The following is a 24,867-nucleotide window of genomic DNA, read 5'->3' as shown; positions in this document are numbered from 1 at the left end:
AAAAGGTTCCACCTTCTAAGGGTTCCATAACCTTCCTAAGTAGTACCCCCACTAACTGCATACCAAGTATTCAAATAGTTTAATTTCTTTAATGTGTCCTCTAAAAACTGGTACTATGTTTTATTTATTTGTTTTTTGTTTTTTGTTTTTTTTTAATTAGATATTTTCTTTATTTACATGTAAATTTCTCCTTTCCCAGTTTCCCCTCCAAAAACCAACCAAACAAACAAAAACAACAAGAACAAACCACTGTTGCCTCCCAGACTGAAGGAAGGACAAGCCAGCCTATGTTTTATTTTAAATTGAGATGATATCAATGTTGAGCACATGAATTTCCATCAGAACAATCAAGGGACGACTCAAATGTACCAGCTATAATATTTAACTTACAGTTAATGCATGTTTCTGTCTTTTCACTTTTATAATCTCATGTTAAGTATTGGAATACATAACTATATCAAATATTTCTACTATATCAAATATTTCTACTCCCCAGAAAAGGCATAGATATGCTGCACAGAACACTTTTCTATATGCATAGTTGCTTATCAATATTTAATGTTGAATTATCAGTTCAGAAAGACATTTGTGTTTTTCAACTTTAAGGGAAGAACTCATTCCAAATCTTTAAAGACTGTTCACACTTTAAATATAACTCACAGAATTTGAGGAGAAGATGTGCCATTCAGTTGTGGCCAGCATGATTACCTGCTCTGCCCTTCATTAGTTTCAGGCAGAATTTTCACCAGGGACACTCCAAGAGAGAGATGAATTTTGAAATATTTTCATATATAGTATCTAGTAAAATTCAGTTTCTCTCTTTAGTTTTTCTCATTAGCTAGTTTTTAAACAACAGCCATCTTTATCTGCACCACCGGTTGATTATTTAAAGTTGGCAGATGGTCCATATTTCCATGTACATAAGCGCATGCATGTTACAAGTTTTGATAATGATTGTAAAATGGGAATCAAAATTTAATCTCCACATTTTTCCTCATTAGCCACATTTTGTTGATTTTTCTGTCAATATTCAAGAGGGCCTAAGGATGGATATGGGATGAACTCTTAAACATATTAGAAATGTTCTTGAAATGGATATGACAAACATTGTAAGAGTCCTCTGTTTTCACTAATCTCAGCTTGCTCTTTCCTTGGGACATGGAGAGAAGCCCATCTACTCACTAGAATATTCTGGATAATATCGATGATAATAAATGATGTACTTTCAACTGTGCCTCCAGATGTTATAACATTGAGGACTTTTAGCAGGAGGGTCCACTGTATGAATACAAGAAAGTTTCAGTATACAAATGTATTAATTGCAAATTAATTCACATTTTTCATACTTTCAGGTGAATCTTGAAGCAACTGTCATGTTGATGAGTTTTGTGTAGGGATGGGAGGTTTGCTGGTGTCCCTTCATTTGCAATTATATTCTTCCTGGAAAATATGGTAATAAAGAATGTACCAGACATTTACAGAACCTATGTAAGTACATATTTATACTTCGCATTCTGTGTAGTTTAAAACTCTACTTTAATACATCCATTAGAAATGAGGCCTACCTGCCAGATTTTGTGGGTTGGTTGCTTCCAAGTCTTCCCATGAGAACAGAGACACCAACAGGACATTTTTGGAGTACTGTTTTGAGGATGTGATGAATTAATGCATATAAGAGACTTGAAGTTCAGCCCAGGGGTCTCTTGGGAATTCTACCACACGGCCACACTAAGAATTAATCCCTTCCATGCAAGGCTATGTCTTTTCTTTCTTAGACTCTTTGTTCTATAGACTAGCTTCTATTATCTTCTAGACAATGTATCATATCTTATCATCTTAAATTTATTCTGGATATTTCCTTCCAACATTAGACATATATGCCCTTATCTTCCATATCTGAAAATGCATTTACAGTGCTTTGTCCCCTAGTAAGTTTTGCAACATATTATGCTCAGTTGGTGAGTTTAATGAACTTGTCTTAATAGTTGACAATATTTAAGCATGTGGTAGTAATTCTCTAGATTAACATGACATCATCATATGCTACTAATCCTTCTCTGTTTCTTTTAGTTCTCTGAAGTGTTAGTGACTCAGAAAACTTCCCCCATGGTTCCTACATTCTCTTCCTATAGCTTCAGCTCTGGAGGTCTCATTCTGTCCCACCCACAACACAACTGATCACTCTATACTCTGTCCACACATGTTAGATTAGAGTACAGAGAATTATTTGTTTCCCTTCTTGTTCTTGGTTTTGTTGCTGTTATCATTCAGATGTTAACTCCTATCAGAAGACTGCTTTGACCTCGCAATAAACAAAATCCATTTATAAACTTATAATTTCCTTCTTTGCTTTTTTAAAAGATTGTGTCTTTATATTCTACATTCTCTCATTTACTTCTTTGTTCTTTTTTATTTTTATTCTAAACGAATACTTCAAAATAGAGTTGACTACAATACCTTAGAATACAATCTCCAAAGAAAGCTATCTAAGTTTAAATTTCAATCTTCTTAGATACAACCTTTTGAATTTGAGCAAGTTGCTAAACTCTACCTTATTCTATATTTATAAAATGATTATAACCCAAAGGCTGTCATCTACCCTTACATAGTAAGGACCTTCTCTTTTCAGTGCTGTTCTAGATGGGGCAGAAGCAGGAGACCACAGAGAGCTTGTCAACTGATAATAAATATGTGAAGAAAATGAAAAGGAAAGAAAACTAACATTCAGTTTAGTCATGGTGCTTCAGAGTGAATTCTTAGGAGGGTTCCCTCAAACAAAGCACTGAAATGGGACCTGCAGGGGCTCCAAGCAGAAAATACTACAAAAGGCATTTTCTCATCTTCACCCTTGCTATCTTTTTCTTCCATTTCTTTTGTAAGTAGACACAACAGTAAGTGGATCAACTTTAAGAGTGTGATACTTGTACTAATTTGTATGTGATAACTAATTCTCTGTGTCAGCTTGACTACTACCCAGATATTTTATCTACTTTATTCTGGTTGTTTTATCTAGGTGATTTTTGAAAGAGATTAGAATTTTAAATAGAAGGCACTGGTATTAAGTTAGACTAACATTTAAAATTATTTTAACATTTATATATCCATTTTGTGGAACAGGAACATATGTCATGGCATGCATGTGGTAGTCAGAGGACAATTTGTTGGAGTTGATTCTCTCCTTCTACCACATGAATTCTATGGATATTACTCAGGTACTCTAGCCTGGAAGCAAGTTCCTTTACCATTGAGTTATCTCTAGAGTCTTCCATTCACATTTTAATTAGTAGAATAGAACAGGTCACTCTTCATGATGTAGATAAGTCTCATCCAAATCACTGAATAGCTAAATAAAACTTATAAACTAGTTTTTCTTGAAAAATATAAAATTCTCCAGAATCTTGCCTTTTATCTTCACCTAGATCATTGACTTTCCTGGATATACATCCATTAACTTTCAGACTGGAACTATAATACCAGTTCTTTTGAGTCTCAAGTGAGTCTGCAAGTTTAGACTACAAGTTGAGACTCCCAGTGCCTGTAACTCATGAGTCATTTCCTTATTAAAAAACAAAACAAAACAAAACAAAACAAAATCTCTTATGCTCCCTGACCACCCTTTCCTGTCTTCCAACTATTGCCCCCACTGCCTGGAGAATCCTAACAAATACTAAAATGTAAGAAATGGCTGACACACAATAAGAGACAACTTTGCTTTTCTTATCAAGATACAAACACTAATCATCTATTTCTTAGTATAGATCCTAGGTCAATAACATTATGCTTGCCCAATTCATCAGTAACCTTGAGCTCCACTTTCTGGGAAATTGCCTTTCTCACACAGGCCCTTGTGCATTTCTTCAAACTCTGCTTACTGTAATGGTATGTGATTTCTTCATTATTTACTGAGCTTCTATATTGACTTTAAGCTCCTTGAGAGTAGATACTGATTTGACTCACCATAATATCCTTAGCACCAACTATACTTTATGTATGATAATAACTCAATAGATGCTCATTGATTGAATACATTGATTAGATAAATTATATTTTAATCAAAGGTCTACTAAATAACCATTTATAAGCCGCATTTGAAACTATTTGACTTACCATTCATATTAACTCCACTACACATAGAGAGGAATAAAATTTGACTTTTAGACTACCAAGTTGTAATCCAGATGTGAAAGCCAAGATTTAGAATGTCCATGTTAAGGCTGTGCACCAATAATGTATACAGTTGTGCACTTTAACCTAGTACTCGGAGTAAAAACACCCACTAGGCATGTGTCCTAACCATGGGACAAAGCTTGCTAGTTCTTGTCTCTCAGTCTTGTAGAGGCTTATTTCATGCACAGTTTCATTAAAAGTATTAATTTATGGTTAGTTAGAAAATATTTTTTTGCATTTAGGATTATTTTGCCTATGATAATCCTTGCTGAAGTTTATGCCAAAACTAGCCCCAAACTATTATCGTCATTCTTTAATATGATTAGCTCAATGGCAGAAATTAAACCCTGCTAATTTCTGTATGTTGACATAGAAAATTCTAAAAACAAAACAACAGAACAAAAAAATACATAGCAGAACTTTGAATGAATAAAGATATAATTGAATAAGTGTCTATCTAAAAACAGTTACAATCTTATTTTCTTTTGCTAATCATATCATTGCAATTTTAAGGGAAGAAGGGACAACAGTATTATAATTGCAAAGAACAAATACTCCAAATGCAAGATGAGTTGAAGTGGATGACTGACTCCATTACTTATTGGCTGATGGCTTGTAGGCAAGTCAGTAAGTCACAACAAGATGAGTTTCAGAGGTTTGATCCACATTGTTCCCATGAGGTCATTTGGAGATTTATAGAGGTGATCTTTATAGAGAACTTAATATATTGTACAGCATGACAGATATTATAAATGCCATAACTGGCTGTTCTCTGCCTGGGCTTCGACAGATTATCAAGTTGTCTCCAGGAATGAAGTAGGGCAGTGAACACTAATGAGTAATGTGCTTTCAACATACATGGTACAAATTGTGCAAAACATGACTCTGCACGTTTATAGTCTTTTCTGTTCTGTTGCTCTAATTTCTAGGTGCCTCCTTCTTTCCTACTTGGGCTGCAGTTCTTTTATTCCATTCTTAGAATATAAGTTTAGTGTGAATTGTACTTTGTCTATCTAATGTTCTAGGACCCATCAAGATACTACTATGATATGTGGTGTGTAGTTAATTGATACTACATTCAAAAGCAGACTTGATAAACAGATAAAAACAATTTGCTTTGTCTGTAGTTGCAGAGTCAAATAGTAGAAAGCCTTTAACTTTTTCAAAAAGTCTGAATTAGGACTCATAGTCCTCTTGCCTTAGCCTCAGAAGCATTGGGATTATAGATTTATGCCATGTCTGGCTAAGCTTTGGATTTTAGTATGTTGTGTAGTGGATAGTGACTGCATTATTAGCCCCACTTCTTTCTTTAGCATACTTTTTAGCATGTGAATTTGTTTTCCCACCCTATTATTTACAGTTAAGTCATATGATTTGTTTTGGGCAATAGAATGATAGCAACATGAAATATTATTGTAATTAAATGTTAAGGGACCTTGTATGTCTCCTTACTTCTTTTGTGATTATGAACAGAAAATACCCTGGATAGCTCAGAATTCTGAAAAGGATGACAGATGTATGGAGGTGACAAGAACTGCATGCTTTTAGTTGTGAGTACTCTGACCCCAGATTTTGTTAGTCAGCTAACCAGCTCAAAGACATGTGTGTTACCTAGTAAAGCAGATTTCCACCACTGATCTACAACCAGCCACAAACAACTCAGTGGTAATAAATGTTCCATTTTTACTAGCTACTGATTTTGGGGTGCTCTTTATAATGAAGTATTTTTACAGCAATAATTAACCAACATGACTGATGCTTCATAATGCTTCCATAAATGTAAAACATTACATTTTGTGATGTGTAATTAAACCACCATTGACATATACCACCTGATTCTACAAATTCCTGCATAAAAACATAAAATTAAACACATACAATTAGTTGTATTTATGTAATACCAGTACAAAAGAATCTGCTAAACTGTGCAGAAGGTAAAGCTGTAGAGAAGGCAAACTCAAATTTAATCTGCTGTTACTGGAATAATGTCATTTAAGATGGATATAGTAAAACTTCAATCATTTAAGTTATTCCAGAAGAAAATGAGTATGGTAAGGATCCCCAGTGTTGGGGAATGCCAGGGTCAGGAAGTGGGAGAGGGTGGGTTTGTGAGCAGGGGGAGGGAGGAGGGAACAGGAATTTTTATTTTATTTTATTTTATTTTATTTCCTTTTTTCAGAGGGGAAACCAGGAAAGGAAATATCATTTGACATGCAAATAAAGATAATATCTAATTAAAAAGAAAATAAAATGAATATGATTAATCAATACTATAAATACAGTGATTTTTATTTAAATTTTAGAAAATTAGATTGTACCAATTCTCTTCTAAATAATATAGCAGAATTTTGAAGGACTAAATTAATTAAAAGATAAAGAGGTGAGGTATTTTGTTTTGGTCTTATTAAAATATTGCTAAATTTTAGATATTCCTTATTTTACTATATTACTGTATACTGGACTTTGCCATTCTTGGAAGCAGGAAGGGACATGGACCAAGATATAAACAGAAGGCTGGTAAAAGTGCACTACTTCCAGGAAATCTTCATAACTTCATTTTATGTGACCTAAAATCTGTACTTCTCTCATAGAAAACAGCATTTGCAGAGCCATGACAACCATTTGGTAACTAGATGAGACTCTACAGACATGCCTCCTTGCACTAACATAAACTAATCAAGCAAATTGATCAGCCTGTGCCATGTCCATCAAGTTTTTAAATATGAAAGCTGATGGAATTTTTATATCCAGCCTCACTGATCTTCTGGTCTTATTCTTTCCTAAATTTCTTTCAAATATTCCTTAGCTAAAGTGCGTTTATTCAGCCATGGATTGTTTTCTTCTAATTACTACTAAATTTCATTTGGTTTTGCAATAATAATGCTTACAAGGAAGCTGCAACTATGCCCAAGAACACTGGATTTTCATAGCTACACTGGTACAATGCTTTTGAGCTTTTGTTCCATACGTTTACTGTTGTGACCTGACCAGTCAAGGTTTTTGTGGATAGCTTCCTGGTGGGGGATACAAAGTAAGGATAAAAACATTGACTCCAAATTTATGTAATGTACTCTTTAACAATATGTTTATATAACTATAGTCATGGTTTATAAGTTTCATATATATATTTTACCGCTTTTTATTATTTTAGCATAATCAATTAGATTTTTATTTTATAAAATTCAATTATAACCTTCTGATTAAATGTGCTTCTTACCATTCGAACAAAACAACTTGCTTTCAAATTCAAATTAAATATCATCCTTATTTAATGTGTTTTCTTCCTCTCCCACTACCCTTGAGGCCAAGTGGATTAATTTGGGTGATACTTTTATCATATTGGAGTAATAGGCAGCAGGAAGGCAAGGAAGTGGAGGTAATATAGATTCTACATTCGTTCACAGCTGTCTGAGATCAGTGCATGATGGCTTTGGACATTTACCTCATTTGTGCCTCAATTTTCCAAGTGTAAATACAAAAATAATAATGTATGCACATTATCTCACTTAAAGCCACTTATATGTAGGCAAAAATTAGTCAATAATAGTTCTCAGAACATTAGTATTGTGGCTTTATAAAAGATAACTTATTTTATAGACGAACTTCATAGATAATGTGGGTTGACTTCTAGACACTGCAATAAGGCTAATTTTTTATTTTTTTTTGTCACACTGTTTTGTTTCTTGGTACATATACAATTTTACCCAGATTAGACTGTAGTCTATGAAGTGGATGAGAACATTTTATGTAAAAATTGCAACTTAAGGTTGATTTCAGTTCTCTTTCTCTTTATAACTATTAGTGCTTATTAGCAATGAACGTTAGTTTCTGAGCATACTCCTTTCTATTGTCTTTTCTTTTTTCTACTTTTCCTGGTCCCCTTCTTCTCTATTAGTGCCTTTCCTACTTAAAAATTTTAATTTTTTAAATATGAAATGAAAACATACAAAGCTTGTTTTCTGTGTCTGGCTTATTTCATTTAGCAGAAAGACCTCCAGTTATAAATATTTTGTTTTAAATGACAGGAATTCATCCTTATTTTTGGTTGAATAGCATAGTACATGTGTGTGACCCATTCTTCTGTAATCTATTCATCCATGGTCAGGCATCTAAGCTGGCTCTATAAATGGGTGTTGTGAATAATCCCATGACATATGTTGTGACCATACATATAATTTTTTTGGAATATGTCCTCTTCATATCTTTCTAATATGTAGCTAGGTGTGGCATAATTGATCAAATACTCATTTTCATAGTTGATAAATCAATTTACATTCCTACCATCAGTGTTTAAGGGTTTCCTCACATCCTCACCTGCATTTATTACTATTTGTTTTGTTTTATTAATTAATTTTTATCCCAATCACAGCTTGGGTCCCTCCCCTCTTTCCCCCTAGTTCCTCTCATCTGTTGAAGATGCTTTCTTTTTATCATTGTATAGTTTTGACTTTGTCAAAAAATGAAGTGTCCATAGGTATGTGGGTTTATTTCTGAGTCTTCAATTCTATGTCTGTGATCAACCTGTCTGTTTTTATGGAAATACCATGCAGTTTTTATTGCTACTGCTTTGTAGTACAGCTTGAAATGAGGTATGCTGATACCTCCAGAATTTCTTTTGTTGTACAGGACTGCTTTAGCTATCCTAGGCTTTATGATTTTTCTATATGAAGTTGAGTATTGTTCTTTCAAGGTCTGCAAAGAATTGTGTTGAAATTTGATAGCAGTTGCATTGCATCTGTAAATTACCTTTGTTAAGATGGCCATTTTTACTGTTACTCATACTGATTCATGAGCATGGGAGATCTCTGTATCTTCTGATATCTTCTTTAGAGACTTGAAGTTCTTGTTATATAGGTATTTCACTCGCTTGCTTGGTTAGAGTTGTGATAAGATACTTTTATTATTTGTGATAATTATGAAGAGTGTTATTTCTCTAATTTTTCTCCACCAAATTATTGTTTGTGTAAAGGAAAGTTAATGATTATTTTTGTTAATTTGTATCCAGCCACTTTGTTGAAAGAGTTTATAGGCTTTAGAAATTCTGTGGTAGAATATTTTTGGTCACTTATGTATTTTATTATATTATCTGTAGATTTTGAGTTCATACTTTTCAATTTTTATCCCCTTGATCCCCATTAATTGTCTTACTGCTATGGTTAAATCTTTAAGTACAATATTGAATAAATATGGAGAGAGTGGAAAGCCTTGTCATGTACATGATTTTAGAGGAATTGCTGTAAGTTTCTCTCAATCTAATTTGATGCTCTCTATCAGCTTGCTGTATATTGCCTTAATTGTGTTTATATATTGGTCATATATCCTTTATCTCTCCAAGACTTTATCATGAAAGGGTTTTGGATTTTGTCAAAGGCTTTTTCAACATCTAATATGATAATCATGTTTTTTTTCCATTCAGTTTGTTTATAGTGGGCTATTTTGATGGATTTTTGTTTGTTGAACTATCTCTGCATTCATGGGATGAAGCCTACTTGGATCATAGAACATGATGTTTGGATGTGTTCTTGGATTTGGTTTGCATGAATTTTTTGAATATTTTTGATCAAACAAAGACTGAGATTCTCTTTCTTTGTTGAGTATTTTTTGTGGCTTATGTATTAGAGTGACTATGATGTCATGATTGAATTTGGCAATGGTTGTTTTGTTTCTATTTTTTGGAGTAATTTGAGGAATCAAATTGGTATTAGCTCTTCTTTGATCATCTGGCAGAATTCTTTGCTAAAGTCATCTGACCCTGGGTGGTTTTTTTGTTTTGTTTTGTTTTTTGTTTGTTTGTTTGTTTGTTTCTGTTTCCTTTGAAGAATTTTAATGATTGCTTCTATTTCCTTAAGGGTTATGTGTCTATTTAAAATGGTTACCTGATTTTGATTTAATTTTGGCAAATGGTATCTGTCTAGAAAATCATCCATCTCATGTAAATTTCCAATTTCGTGGAGTACAGGTTTTAGAAATAAGACCTATTCATTCTTTGGATTTCCTCAGTATATGATGCTATGTTTCCCTTTTAATTTATGATTTTGTTAATTCCTATATTCTCCCTCTGCCTCTTAATTAGATTATATAAGAGTTTGTCAGTTTTTAAATTTTCCAACAAACAAACAAACAACATTATCATCATCATCATCAACAACAACAACAAAACACCTATCCAGGATTATTTGTGTTGTTCTCATTGTTTCTAATTCATTCATTTCAGCCCTGATTTGATTATTTTCTGGCATTTATTTCTCTTGGCGTGTTTGTTTCTTTTCGTTGTAGAGCTTTTCGTGTGTGCTGTTAAGTAGCTTGTATAAGATCTCTCAATTTTCTTTATAAGTACTCTTAATGCTGTGAACTTTCTTCTTTTTTTTATAAGACATTTTCTTTATTTACATTTCAAATGTTATCCCCTTTCCTGGTTTCACCTCTGAAAAAAAACCCTCTCCCTGCACACCAACCTACTCTCTCATTCTTCCTGGCCCTGGCATTGCCATAACACTGGGGCATAGAGCTTTCAGAGGACCAAGGGCCTCTCCTCCCATTGATGGCTGACTGGGCTATCCTCTGTTATATATGCAGCTGGAGCCATGAGTCCCACCATGTGTACTCTTTGGTTGATGGTTTAGTCCCTGGAAGCTCTGAGGGTACTGGTTAGTTCATTTTGTTGTCCCTTCTAAGGGGCTGCAAACCCCTTCAGCTCCTTGGGTCCTTACTCTAGCTCCTTCATTGGGGATCCTGTGCTCAATCCAATGGATGGCTGTGAGCCTGTACTTCTGTATTAGTGGGGCTTTGGCAGAGTCTCTCAGGAGACAGCTATATCAGGCTCCTGTCAGCCAGTGCTTGCTGGCATCCACAATAGTGTCTTGGTTTGGTGATTGTATATGGGAAGGATCCCCAGGTGGATCAGTCTCTACTTCATACTTTGTCTCTGCAACTCCTTCCATGGGTATTTTGTTCAGCCTTCTAAGAAGTATCAAAGTATTCACACTTTGGTCTTCCTTCTTGAATTTCTTGTGGTTTGTGGATTGTCTCTTGGGTATTCTGAGCTTCTGAACTAACATCCACTTATCAATGAGTGCATACCATGTGTGGTCTTTGGTTATTGGATTACCTCATTCAGAATGATATTCTTCAGATCCATCCATCTCCCTAAGAATTCCATAAATTCATTGCTTTTAATAGCTGAGTAGTACTCCATTGTGTAGATATACCAAATTTTCTGTATCTATTTTGTATCTATTTCTCTGTTGAGGGACGTCCAGCTTCTGACTATTGTAAATAAAGTTGCTATGAACATAGTAGGATATGTGTCCTTATTACATGTAAGAGCATCTTCTGGTATATGCCCAGTGGTTGTATAACTGGGTCCTGGGTAGAACTCTGTCCAATTTTCTGAGGAAATGCCAGACTGATTTCCAGAATGCTTGTACCAGCTTGCAATCTCATCAGCAGGGGAGAAGTTTTTCTCTTTCTCTACAACCTTGACAGCATCTACTGTCACCTGAGGTTTTGATCTTAACCATTCTGACTGGTGTGAGCTAGAATCTCAGGGTTGTTTTGTTTTGCATTTCCCTGATTATTAAGGATGTTGAATATTTCTTTAGGTGCTTCTCAGCCATTCAGTATTCGTCAGTTGAGAATTCTTTGTTTAGCTCTGTACCCCATTTTTAAAAAGGGTTATTTGGTTCTGTGAAATCTAAATTCTTGAGTTCTTTGTATATATTGATTATTAGCCCCATATCAGATATAGTATTGGTAAAGATCTTTCCCCAATCTGTTGATTGCCAGTTTGTCCTATTGACAGTGTCCTTTGCCTTACAGAAGCTTTGCAATTTTTTGAGGTCCCATTTGTGAGTTCTTGATCTTAGAGCATAAGTTGTTGGTTTTCTGTTTGGGAAAGCTTCCCCTGTGCCCATATGCTCGAGGTTCCTCACCACTTTCTTTTCTATTAGTTTCAATGTATCTGGTTTCATGTGGAAGTTCTTGATTCTGTTGGATTTGAGCTTTGTACAAGGATATAGGAAGGATTGATTTGCATTCTTCTACATTCTGACTGCCAGTTGAACCAGCACCATTTGTTGAAAATGTTGTCTCTTTTCCACTGGATAGTTTTAGCTCCTTTATCAAAGATCAAGTGTGTGGGTTCATTTCTGGGTCTTCAATTCTATTCCATTGTTCTCCCTGCCTGTCACTCTACCAATACAGTGCAGTTTTTTTTTTTTTTTTTTTTTTTTTTTTTTTTTTTTTTTTTTTTTTTTTTATCACAATTGCTCTGTAGTACAGCTTGATGTCTCGGATGATGATTTCCCCCAGAAATTATTTTTGAGAATAGTTTTCGCTATCCTGGGTTTTTTGTTATTCCAGATGAATTTGAGAATTGCTCTTTCTAACTCTATGGAGAATTGAGTTAGAATTTTGATGGGGATTGCATTGAATCTCTAGATTGCTTTTTAAAAATGGCCATTTTTATTATATTAATCCTACCAGTCCACAAACATAGATCTTCCTATCTCTTGAGGTATTCTTTGGTTTTTTTTTCAGAGACTTGAAGTTCTTGTCATACAGAGCTTTCACTTGTTTGGTTAGAGTCACACCACGATACTTTATATTGTTTGTGAGTATTGTGAAGGGTGTCACTTCCCTAATTTCTTTCTCAGCTTGTTTATCCTTTGAGTATAGGAAGGCTACTGATTTGTTTGAGTTAATTTTATATCCAGCCACTTTGCTAAAGTTGTTTATCAGCTGTAGGAGTTCTCCAGTGGATTTTTGGGGGGTCACTAAATTATACTATCATATCATCTGCAAATAGTGATAGTTTGACTTCTTCCTTTCCAATTTGTATCCCCTTTTACATCCTTTTGTAGTCTAATTGTTCTAGCTAGAACTTTAAGTACTATATTGAATAGATAGGAGAGAGAGGGCACCCTTGTCTAGTTCCTGATTTTAGTGGGATTGCTTCAAGTTTCTCTCCATTTAGGTTGATGTTGGCCGCTAGTTTGCCATGTGTTGCTTTTATGTTGTTTAAGTATGGGCCTTGAATTCCTGATCTTTGCAAGACTTTTAATATGAAGGGATGTTGAATTTTGTCAAACACTTTTTCAGCATCTAATGTAATGATCATGTGGTTTTTTTTCTTTGAGTTTGTTTATGCAGTAGATTACATTGATGGATTTCTGTATATTGAACCATCCCTGCATCTTTGGGATGAAGTATACTTGATCATGTTGAATGATCATTTTGGTGCGTTCTTGGATTCAGTTGACAATATTTTATTGTGTATTTTTGCTTTGATATCCATAAGGGAAATTGGTCTGAAGTTCTCTTTTTTTTGTTGGATCTTTGTGTAGTTTTGGTATCAGGGTAATTGTGGCTTAATAGAACAAATTGGGTAGTGTTCCTTCTGTTTCTACTTTTTGAAATAGTTTGAAGAGTATTGGTATTAGATTTTCTTTGAAAGTTTGATAGAATTCTGCACTAAAACCATCTAGTCTTGGGATTTTTTCTTTTGGTTAGGAGACTTTTAATGAATGCTTTTATTTCTTTAGGGATTATAGGACTGTTTAGATGGTTTATCTGATCTGATTTAATATTAGTATTTGGTATCTATCTAGAAAATTGTCCATTTCATCCAGATTTTCCAGTTGTGTTGAGATTAGGCTTTTGTAGTAGTACCTGATGATTTTTTGAATTCCCTCAGTTTTTACTGTTTTTTTCTCCCTTTTAATTTTTGATTTTGTTAATTTGGATACAGTCCCTGTGCCCTCTGGTTAGTCTGCCTAAGGGTTTATCTATCTTGTTGATTTTCTCAAAGAACCAGCTCCTGGTTTTGTTGATTTTTTGTATAGTTCTTTTTTTCTATTTGGTTGATTTTACCCCTGAGTTTGATAATTTCCTTCAGTCTACTCCTTTTGGGTGTATTTGCTACCTTTTGTTCTAGAGCTTTCAGGTGTGATGCTAAACTGCTAGTGTATGCTCTTTCCAGTTTCTTTTGGAGGTACTCAGAGCTATGACTTTTCCTTTTAGGACTGCTTTCATTGTGTCCCATAATGATCTGATAGGAGGCATGGTGTTATTTCAATCTTCTTATATCTTTTTTGGTCTGATTTGTGACTGATTATGTGATCAGTTTTGGAGAAGGTACTATGAGGTACCAAGAAGAAGGTATATTCTTTTGATTTAGGATGAAATATTCTATAGATATCTGTAAATCCATTTGTTCCATAACTTTTGTTAGTTTCACTGTGTCTCTGCTTAGTTTGTATTTCCCTGATCTGTCCATTGATGAGAGTGGGGTATTGAAGTCTCCCACAATTATTGGGAGATTTTTGGTAGATTTTTGGTAGATTTTTCCTTTGATGAGTATGAAATGTCCTTAATCTTTTTTGATGAATTTTGGTTTAAAGTCAATTTTATCCATTATTATAATGGCTACCCAGCTTGTTTCTTGATACCATTTGCTTGGAAAATTGTTTCCCAGCCTTTTACTCAGAGTTAGTGTTTGTCTTTGACACTGATGTGGGTTTCCTGTATGCTGCAAAATGCTGGGTCCTATCTATATATCCAGAACATTAGTCTATGTCTTTTTATTTTGGGAATTGAGTCCATTGATGTTAAGAGATATTAGGGAATAGTGATTGTTGCTTCTTGTTATTTTTGATGTTATTTTTATGTTTGTGTGGCTATCTTCTTTTCGGTTTGTTGAGAGAAGATTATTTTCTTGCTTTGTCTAGGGTGTAGTTTCCCTACTTTTGTTGCCGTTTTTCATCTATTATCCTTTGTAGGGCTGGATTTGTGGAAGATATTGTATAAATTTGGTTTTGTCATTGAATATCTTGGTTTCTCCATCTATGTTAGTTGAGAGTTTTGGTGGGTATAGTAGTCTGGGCTGATTTTTGTGTTCTCTTAGGGTCTCTATGAGATCTGCCCAGGATCTTCTCCCTTTTATAATCTCTGGTAAGAAGTTTGGTTTAATTATGATAGGTCTGCTTTTATATGTTACTTGACCTTTTCCCTTACTGCTTTTAATATTCTTTCTTTGTTTACTGCATTTGGTGTTTTGACTATTATGTGACTGGAGGAATTTTTTCTAGTCCCGTCTATTTGGAGTTCTGTAGGCTTCTTGTATGTTCATGGGCATCTCTTTCTTTAGGTTAGGGAAGTTTTCTTCTATAATTTTCTTGAAGATGTTTACTGGCCCTTTAAGTTGAGAACCTTCACTTTCTTGTATACCTATTATCCTTAGGCTTGGTCTTCTCATTGTGTCCAGGATTTCCTGGATGTTTTGTGTTAGGAGCTTTTTACATTTTGCATTTTCTTTGCCTGTTTTGTCAGTGTTTTCTTTGGTATCTCTGCACCCGTGATTCTCTCTTCTATCACTTGTATTCTGTCAGTGATGTTTGCATCTATGACTCCTGATCGCTCTTCTAGGCTTTCTGTCTCCAGTGTTGTCTCACTTTCTGATTTCTTTATTGTTTGTATTTCCATTTATAGTTTCTGGGTGGTTTTGTTCAGTTCCTTCACCTGTTTGGTTGTGTTTTCCTATAATTCTTTTTTTTTTTCTTTTAGATATTTTCTTTATTTACATGTAAATTTCTCTTTTTCCAATTTCCCCTCCAAAAAAAAAAAAAAAAAGGAACAAACAAAAACAACAAAAACAAACCCCTGTTGCCTCCCCCTCCCCATGCCTGCCACCCCACCCTCTCCCACATATTGGCCCTGGCATTCCCCTACACTGGGGTACAAGAATCTTCACAGAGCCGAGGACCTATCCTCCTATTGATGATCGAATTTGCAAACCTCTACTATATTCTTTAAGGGATTTTTGTGTTTCTTCTTTAAGTGATTATACCTGTTTTCCTGTATTTCTTTAAGGGAGTTATTTATGTACTTTTGCAATTCTTCTTTCATCACCATGAGATGTAATTTTAAATCAGAGTCATGCTTTTCTGGTGTGTTTGGGTAACCAGCATTAGCTGTGGTTGGAGAACTGGGTTCTGATGCCAAGTAGCCTTTCTTTCTGTTGCTTATGTTTTTGAGCTTGCAATCATTAGTCATCAATATGTCTCAACATTAGTGGACTCAAGTCCCCATTTAAAAAACATAGGCTAACAGAATAAATGTGTACACAAGATCCATCATTTTGCTGTATGTAAGAAATACACATCAGCATCAAAGATAGATATTAACTCATAATAAAATGCTGGCAAAAAGATTTCCAAGCAAATAGACTGAAGAACCAAGATCTAATTTGTAGGGGTCTGGCCAGGGGACCCTCACTTCATGGGTGCTCTCGGACTGGAGATTATTGAGTACCTGTGAATACAAGCGGGTAAGAGAGAGAGACAAAGACATGGACACCAGGTAGCTGTATCAAGGTGTCATTTACTAGAGGGAGAACTGAGTTTATATAACCAGAGGGAGGATTGAGACCAAGGGTAAACCAAAAGTAACCAATCTAATATAAACACGGGACTGGAGGAAGGAATTTCAAAAGAAAGTCTGACAGGCTTGATTTGCAGCAGTCAGGGGTCCTCTCCGCAGGTGGCATCCACAGTCCTGGATCTGAGAGCAGTTTCAGTTTAGCTCTCCAGGTTGAGGGAGGGGAGCCCACACTAATTCACTCCTGATAGATGGAGAGAATAAGACAGTCAAATTTCAGAGGTGTGAATCTTCTCCTTCTTCAATTACTATATTTCTTAGGTTTATCTTTTCATAGTGCTCTTGACTTACTATATATTTTGTGTTAAGAACCTTTTACATTTAATGTTTTCCTTCACTGAATGACCTTTCCTTCAGTCCCTGTTTCATTTATTTTGTCCCTATCTTTTCTTTGGGCAGGAACATTTCTGTGTTAAAAATTGTGAGATGTGTGGGTGGCTTCATTTCTCATCCGGGGGCCATGCCTATCTACTGGGAGTGTTCTCTACAGGTTGTATCTCCCCTTTGACGGGTATTTTGTCCAAAGTTATTGCTCCTGGATTGTTTCCAGCTTCCACCTGTTATAAGGCTGCTATAAACATAGTAGAGCATGACTCTTGTTGATTGTGTTCTTGTGCTGGCCTTTAGCCATCTGATTGTCCTTGGTAGCCCCAGCTGCTGGCTGGCCTCTAAGAATGCAGGTAGACTTGTGGATAGGAAATGGTGTGCAGAGAAGAGGATGCAGTTGCAGCTGCTTAGTATATCTAAAGGGACCTAGTGAGCAAGGGGCCTGGGACAGAGTCCTACCTGGTTGTCCCAGATGTTGGTAGGCCTTGTTGTCCCTGTTGATGGGAGGCCTCTGGAAATGGAGGCAGAGCTGGATATCCCTGCTGCCAGCAGGACTCCAGAAAATTCTGCTTGTCTTTTTAATATGAGCCATTCTGACTGGGATGAGGTGGAGATTCAGTATAGATTTGATTTGCATTTGCTAAGGAGAGGAATCATTTTTTTTCCATATTTATTGGCTCAGGCTCCTTTTCTACATTTAGGTCTCTTAGTAGCTACTACATCTGCAATTAATTCCTCCACTAAAATGCTGAAGCCCTTAAAGTCATTCATAAATATTAGAGTAAGCTTTTCCCTAAACTCCTGTTTCAATTGATATTTTGACCTCATTTCATGAATCATAGATGTTCTTAATAAATCTTGGGTCGTAAATCCACTACAAAGGTCTGTAACTTGCTTTGCTTATAATTCCACAAAAGATTCACCATTTGTGACAGCTACAATAAAACTTAAAAGTTGGATTACTCCTTGATGTGCAAACTAAAAAATATGGATGTTATGTTAATGTCATGAAAATAGTTCTAACCACAATTTATGTCTGTATCAGAGCTCATGAATGACTAAATGCATCCTATACATGCAATTATATATTTAAAGGATTCCATTTTTTGAATAGTAGTTATCAACAACAATTTTAAATCCTCAATAAACCATTTAGTAAACAGATGCACTATTATGCAAGTGTTGTTTTTGCATATATAGTTCATGGGTATGATAGATTTAGCCTAATTCTTAATAGTTTTAGAATGGTGAGAATAGTAATGAGCATTGGTTTTAACTAAAGTGACTAGTTGTATAAGTTTCTGATACAGCAGTTATTTTATGCAATTAGTTATCCTCTTCAATTTCTGGATCACTTGCTGCAGCTTCAATCAGCACCTTCTAACTCACTAATCTTATGGAGATGGTGTGTGTCTTTATTCTTCCTGAACGATATTCTGATAGCTTCTGCATTTTCTCTGTGTCATTAATACTTCTTTTAGAATACTTCATTGACCTAAAAAATTAAGTTTCCACTCTGAATTGGGATTTAGCTTAGGGGAAGGCTATATCTGATTTCATCTATCTAGATCACCAAAACTTTCTTTGTGTTAACAGTAAAGTTATTTCATTTCAACATATATGTGTTCCCTGAAGAAATGCTTTTATGTTCCTCCAAGAACTTTTAATTTGCATTTGCAGCTTAGCTAGCTGCCACAAGAGGTTAACTTTATCATATCTCAGCTGTTATCATCCATGCATACCATCCATAGGTTTATCACTTCTAACTTTTGATTGAAAGCAAAAGATGAGTGATTCTTCCTTTTTACACTAACATAGAAAACATTGTAGCATTATCAATTGGTTTGATTTCAATATTTACATGCATCTGGGAAGAGGAAGCTCTGATGAAAAGGAATGGTATATGATTGGATGTTGTGTAGGTAAAACACACAGATTTATTAAGTTGTAATAGCTTTCTTGTATTCATTTCATATTTTAAAGCATGAACAACATTCATTTGCTGCAAATGCAAATAAGCAAATAGGCAATTGACAATAAGAAATACAGCTGTAGGACCAGGGAAGTGTAGTGATTCTCCACCCAAAACAGACAGAAGCAGATCTGAAGCAATCATAGTAGGGCCATTTTATTTGAGCTAGCTTGGACCTCCCAGCACACTGTCACCACACAAGATGGTTTTGGTGGTGGGGAGCCCTGAATGTCTATTGGGACAAGACTTTATAAAAAAGTTATAGGCAGGAGGTGGGGTGTTTAAGCATCTAATTAGAAAGTTACCATGGCCTTTAACAAAATTGACTGGTGCTGGGAGTCATATTATAAACTTAATTTTTATTTTTCTCTGCATTGGTAGTCCTTAGATAGGGGGTGGGTTTGTAACATGCATGGTGCAGATCTGTTTGTGTAATAACCCGAGGACTCTGGTCTTGGTGGTGTAACTTGGAGACACAGGTCTTGATGGAGGTGAGCCTAGAGACTGGAGCTAGGCTCTGGTTTTGTTTTGGGTAACTTGGAAACTAATATATGGTACTGGCCTGTTAATTTACCTGAGTTTAACTTAGGTTAGGTTTTCTAAAATGGAGTCTGAGTTTAAAAGATTTGGTGTCTTACAAACAATAGCAATTTATATACAGAGAACCACATTGAAGTGCATAATCCATTCACTTCCAACCCTGATGTTTTAGTGACTATGAACAGAGGAGTAACATTGGAAACTGAATAGTGAAAGCTAAAAAGTTACATCCAAAATTAAATACTAAAATGATAAGACAACCATTTTATCTTAACACAAAATGTAGGAGAAGACAAAGACACAGTACATAGATTCCTTAGATTGAGATCTTCATAATTTATAGATTCACAGCCAAGACTGCCTGTCTATATCTAAGATCCATTGTGTGTTGTTTACTTCTTTTTGGTAGTCTTTAGAAAGGGAAAATCATAGTTTTCTAGTTTATTGATGTTTCTTGTTTCCTATAGGTATCTCTGAAGATTCAGAAATACCCATGTGAAAGGGAAACATTTGGCACAGGAGAGAAACTCAGCTGATCCTATTAAACATAAGTCCTCTTCCTCTGTCTATCGAGAATCCATGATGTGTAATAATAAAGAAACTGGGCATGCTGCCTGGATTATGTTTAAATGACAGTTTCATTAGATTGCTCTCCATTACTTGGAAGGTAATCCCATTAGACTGTTTTTATTAGCTATTGTATGCCCAGCTTGTCATACACTCTTGTTCAGAAGTAGTAGCACCCAAAGAACAATGTGTGAAAAATTGTATGCCTATGTCCATGTGCATACATATATGTGAATGTGTGTACATGTTTGTAAAATCAAAATTATCTGTCATGTGTTAAAAAAGAAACACCTCAATGAAGTGAGGAAAGAAGTTAGCTATAAAACTACAGAACCACCCAACCTTAAAAAAGGTTATTTTGAAGTTTTTTTTATTTGAGCTCCAATTTACAGAGATAACCAGTAAGTGTCTGAAAGTGATAGGTATCTATCCCTCAACTGACTGGTTGACCTTAGTTATGCAATATCTTATAATTCTTCCAAGAAAGATTTACCCCCAAAGCTATTTGATAGTTTTTAAGAAATATCTTATATTCTGGTACCCTGGGATGTTTCCCTTCTCTTTTTCTCATGTCCACTTCTAACACACAGAGAGAGATTTGAAGAAAGCTATTTACTCCTATCTTAAGCTTCCCGGGCCTTTTGGGAGTGAGTTGACAGTATTTTTCTTTTGCTGATGTGTCTGGTAAGTGTTATGAAGAAACATGTGTGTTACAAATTACACCTTATTTTTCACACTACCTTTCATTTTCAGTACTTCTGTAGCTATTCCTTACCACACTCATTGCTGGATCATATTTTATATGATTTAGTCTCACAATGATTTTTTTCTTCTACATTTGTATTTAAACCACAGGTGCTTTATTGTATTCTATATAGAATCAGAGTTCCTTGAAAAAGTATTCATTGAAGTCTTCCTAAGTCGTTTTTTTATTTTTTTCCGGCCTGTTTTACAATTGGTAGAAAATACTAGTTCACTTTGTTATTGTCATTAGCTGTTCTTCCTCATGTCACTTTAAAAAAGAAAGGCCTGAGAATTTCATAAATTCATTGTTTTTAGTAGCTGAGTAGTACTCCATTGTGTAGATGTACCACATTTCCTGTATCCATTCCTCTGTTGAGGGACATCTGTGTTCTTTCTAGTTTCTGGCTATTATAAATAAGGCTGCTATGAACATAGTGGAACATGTGTCCTTATTATATGTTGGAGCATCTTCTGGGTATACACCCAGGAGTGGTATAGCTGGGTCCTCTGGTAGTACTATGTCCAGTTTCTGGAGGTACCACCAAACTGATTTTCAGAGTGGTTGTACCAGCTTGAAATGCCACCAGTAATGAAGGAGTGTTCCCCTTTCTCCACAACCTCTCCAGCATCTGCTGTCACCTGAGGTTTTTATCCTAGCCATTCTGACTGGTGTGAGGTGGAATCTCAGGGTTGTTTTGACTTGCATTTCCTTGATGACTAAGGGTGTTGAACATTTCTTTAGGTGCTTACTGCCATTCCGTATTCCTCAGTTGAGAATACTTTGTTTAGCTCTGTACCCCATTTTTTTATTAGATGTTTTCTTTATTTACAATATCTCCTTTCCTAGGTTTCCCTCCAAAAGAAAAAAAGAAAAAGAAAATAAATTAAGAAATAAAATGAAATAAAATAAACCAAAAACTAAAATAATCACCTGTTCCTTCCCCCCTCCCCCTGCTCACCACCTACCCTCTCGCACTTCCTGGCCCTGGGATTCCCCTACACTGGGGCATAGAACCTTCACAGGGCTAAGGGCCTCTCTTCCCATTGATGACTGACTTGGCCATCCTCTGCTATACACATGCTGCTGGAGCCATGAATCCCCCCCATGTATACTCTTTGGTTGGAGTTTTAGTCACTGGGAGTTCTGAGGGTACTAGTTAGTTCATATTATTGTTCTTCCTAAGGGGCTGCAAACCCTTCAGCTCCTTTGGTCCTTTCTCTAGTTCCTTCATTGGGGACCCTGTACTCAGTCCAATGGATGGCTGTGAGCCTCTACATCTGTATTAGTCAGGTACTGTCAGAGCCTCTCAGGAGACAGCTATATCAGGATCCTGTCAGCCAGCACTTGTTGATATCCACAATAGTGTCTGGATTTGGTGGTTGAATATGGGAAAGTTTCCCAGGTGGAACAGTCTCTAGATTGTCCTTCCTTCAGTCTCTGCTTCATAGTTTGTCTCTGAAAAATCCTTCCATAGGTTTTTTGTTTGCCATTTTAAGAAATAACAAAGTATCCACACTTTGGTCTTCCTTTTTGAGTTTCTTGTGGTTTGTGGATTATACTGTGTATATTCCAATCTTCTAGGCTAATATCCACTTATCAGAGAATGCATACTTTGTGTGTTCTTTTGTGATTGGGTTACCTCACTCAGGATGATATTCTCCAGGTCCATCCATTTCCCCAAGAATTTCATAAATTCATTGTTTTTAATAGCTGAGTAGTACTCCATTGTGTAGATGTACCACATTTTCTGTATCCATTCCTCTGTTGAGGGACATCTGGGTTGTTTCCAGTTTCTGGCTATTATAAATAAGGCTGCTAAGAACATAGTGGAGCATGTGTCCTTATTACATGTTGGAGCATCTTCTGGGTATATGCCAAGGAGTGGTATAGCTGGGACCTCTGTTAGTACTATGTCCAATTTCCAGAGGAACCGCCAAACTGATTTCCAGAGTGGTTGTACTAGCTTGCAATTCCACCAGCAATGAAGGAGTGTTCCTCTTTCTACACAACCTTGGCAGCCTTTGCTGTCACCTGAGTTTTTTACCCTAGCCATTCTGACTGGTGTGAGGTAGAATCTCAGGGTTGCTTTGATTTGCATTTCCCTGATGACTAAGGATGTTGAACATTTCTTTAGGTGCTTCTCTGCCATTCAGTATTCCTCAGTTGAGAATTCTTTGTTTAGCTCTGTACCCCATTTTTTAATCGGGTTATTTGTTTCTCTGGAGTCTAACTTCTTGAGTTCTTTGTATATAATATTTGGATATTAGCCCTCTATCAGATATAGGATTGCTAAAGATCTTTTCCCAATTTGTTGGTTGCTGTTTTGTGCTATCGACAGTGTCCCTTTGCCTTACAGAAGCTTTGCAATTTTATGAAGTCCCATTTGTTGATTCTCGGTCTTAGAGCATAAGCTATTGGTGTTTTGTTCAGGAAATTTTCCCCTGTGCCCATGTGCTTGAGGCTCTTCCCCACTTTCCTATTACTTTCAGTGTACCTGGTTCTATGCGGAGGTCCTTGATCCACTTGGACTTGAGCTTTGTACAAGGAGATAGGAATGGATTGATTTACATTCTTCTACATGCTAACCGCCAGTTGAGCCAGCACCATTTGTTGAAAATGCCATCTTTTTTCTACTGGATGGTTTTAGCTCCTTTTTCAAAGATCAAGTGACCATAGGTGTGTGGGTTCATTTCTGGGTCTGCAATTCTATTCCATTGATCCACCTGCCTGTCATTGTACCAATACCATGCAGTTTTTACCACAATTGCTCTGTAGTACAGCTTAAGTTCTGAAATGGTGATTCCACTAGAATTTCTTTTATTGTTGAGAATAGTTTTCACCATCCTGTTTCTTCTTCTTCTTCTTCTTCTTCTTCTTCTTCTTCTTCTTCTTCTTCTTCTTCTTCTTCTTCTTCTTCTTTTTGTTATTCCAGGTGAATTTGCAAATTGCTCTTTCTAAGTCTGTGAAGAATTGAGTTGGAATTTTGAAGGGGATTGCATTGAATCTGTAGATTGCTTTTGACAAGATGGCCATTTTTACTATATTAATGCTGCCAATCCAGGAACATGGGAGATCTTTCCAGCTTCTGAGATCTTCTTCGATTTCCTTCTTCAGAGACTTGAAGTTCTTGTCATACATATCTTTTAAGAATATTATTCTGAGTAAGGTAACCTGTAGGGAGCCGGCATTCGCCATGGCAAGATGGCGCCTACTTCCGCTGTTAACTCCTAGTAAACAACTGTTTGCGCATGTGCGTAGAGTGAAAAGACGCCAAGTCACGGCCCATTCTGGGGCGTTACGTAGGGTAATGAGTGGACAGCCAATCATGGGCAGACATGCCGCACTGTGGTGTATATAAGCAGTGTGGATTTTGGGCTCGATCCCTCTTTTTCCCTCTGGGAGAGGGCAGTAAACGTCGTCGCTGCAGAAGGAACCTAGTGTGTCCACGTGTCTTCTTCCCGGCAAGACGACTGCGTGGGCTACAGTAACCCAATCACAAAAGAACACACATGGTATGCACACTCTGATTAGTGGCTATTAGCCCAGAAGTTTGGAATATACAAAGTACAATCCACAAACCACAAGAAACTCAAGACGAAGGAAGACCAAAGTGTGCATAATTCATTCCTACTTAAAAGGGGTAACAAAATACCCATAGAAGGAGTTGCAGAGACAAACTATGGAGCAGAAACTGAAGGAAGGACAAACCAGAGACTGCTCCACCTGGGAATCCTTTCAATCCTCAAATCCAGACACTATTGTGGATGCCAGCAAATGCTGGCTGACAGGAGCCTGATATAGCTGTCTCCTGAGAGTCTCTGACAGTCCCTGACTAATACAGAAGTAGAAGCTCACAGCCATCCATTGGATTGAGCACAGGGTCCCCAATGAAGGAGCTAGAGAAAGGACCCAAGGAGCTGAAGGGCTTTGCAGTCCCTTAGGAAGAACAACAATATGAACTAACTAGTATTCTCAGAGCTCCCAGAGAATAAACCACCAACCAAAGAATATACATGGTGTTGCTCATGGCTATAGCAGCATATTTATAGCAGAGGATCACCTAGTCACCCATCAAGGGCAGGAGTGATCCTTGGCCCTGTGAAGTTTCTATGCC

This window comes from Mastomys coucha, unplaced genomic scaffold, assembly GCF_008632895.1.
Source record: "Mastomys coucha isolate ucsf_1 unplaced genomic scaffold, UCSF_Mcou_1 pScaffold16, whole genome shotgun sequence".
Classification (NCBI taxonomy): domain Eukaryota; kingdom Metazoa; phylum Chordata; class Mammalia; order Rodentia; family Muridae; genus Mastomys; species Mastomys coucha.
This window is presented reverse-complemented; position numbering follows the sequence as displayed.